General features: G+C 52.9%; 1 protein-coding gene across 2 annotated transcripts in view; it reads right to left on the reverse strand.

Annotated features, from left to right (window-relative positions):
- The window catches only part of Cabp1 (calcium binding protein 1), a 26,871-nt gene that overhangs the window by 5,718 nt on the left and 19,808 nt on the right, over positions 1-1,345 (reverse strand). The window lies entirely within an intron of this gene.

Consider the following 1,345-nt stretch of genomic DNA (forward strand, 5'->3'; position numbering starts at 1 on the left):
TCACTTTGTAGACCAGGCTGGCCTCGAACTCAGAAATCCGCCTGCCTCTGCCTCCCGAGTGCTGGGATTAAAGGCGTGCGCCACCACGCCCGGCTTTTCTTTTCTTTCTTAAAAAGATTTGTTTATTAGTATACATAACTACACTGTAGCTGGCCAGACAAACCAGCAGAGGGCATCAGATCTCATTGTGAACCACCATGCGGTTGCTGGAATTTGAACTCAGGACCTTCAGAAGAACAGTCAGTGCTCTTATCTGCTGAGCCATCTCACCAGCCCCTGGCTACAACTTTCAATGAGGACTGACTGCAGCAGGAGGAAATCCAGCAGGTGGTCTGGAGGGATGGGGGTGGGGAGACCCCAGCATAGTGTTCATTTGTGTATGTGTGCATGCGCCTATGTGTAGGCAGGCATATGTGCATCTATAAAGGCCAGAGGTCAATGTCAGGCACGACAACCCTCCACTGCTCTCCACCTAATTGTTTGAGGCAGGGTCTCTCACTAACCGGAAGTTCACTAACTCAGCTACTGTAGTAGGTCAGCAAGCCCTCTCTTTCTCCATTACCCAGTGCTGGAATCACAGGCACATACTGTTGTGCTTGGCTTCCTCCTAGCACCCCACCCTCATGCCCCCGCTATCCCCACCACCACCACCATCACCACCATCATCATCTTCCTTGAGACAGAGCCTTCTGTAGCCCAGGCTGGCCTCAAACTTGCTATGTAGCTGAGGATGACCTTGAACTTCGATTTTATGTGCATGGGTTTTTTTTTAACCTACATGTTTGTCTGTGTCCCACATGCATGCCTGGTGCCCACAAAGCCAGAAGAAGGGCTCACACCATCCTGGAGATAGAAGTCTCCATGTGGGTGCTGTGAGAATCAGACCCACGTCCTCCTCTGGAAGAGCAGCCATTGCCCTTATCTGGGGACCATCTTGCCAGCCCCAATCTAGAATGTCTGCCCCTCCATCTCCCAGGTGTGCTCTCAGCATGGGGGTTGGGGTGTGTGTGTGTGTGTGTGTGTGGTGGAGACAGGAGGGTCCTTGGAGCTTGCTGACCAAACTCCTCTAACCAAATCCGTGAGCTGCAGGCATGTACCACCAAGCCTGGTTTTAGGAGCTCCAAGCTCTTAGGACCAAACCCGGGGCTTTGAGTATGTTAGGCCAGCGCTCTACCAACCAAGCTATATCCCATCTCCATACCAACTCCATGAGTTGGCTTATGCTCCAGTGCCCCCTGCAGGGGCTGCAGGGGTGCAGCAGCTAGTGTGACTCTATCCTGTGTGGGAGCTTCCCTTCCCTTCCCTTCCCTTCCCTTCCCTTCCCTTCCCTTCCCTTCCCTTCCCT

The sequence above is a fragment of the Mus caroli genome, chromosome 5 (genome assembly GCF_900094665.2).
Source record: "Mus caroli chromosome 5, CAROLI_EIJ_v1.1, whole genome shotgun sequence".
NCBI lineage: Eukaryota > Metazoa > Chordata > Mammalia > Rodentia > Muridae > Mus > Mus caroli.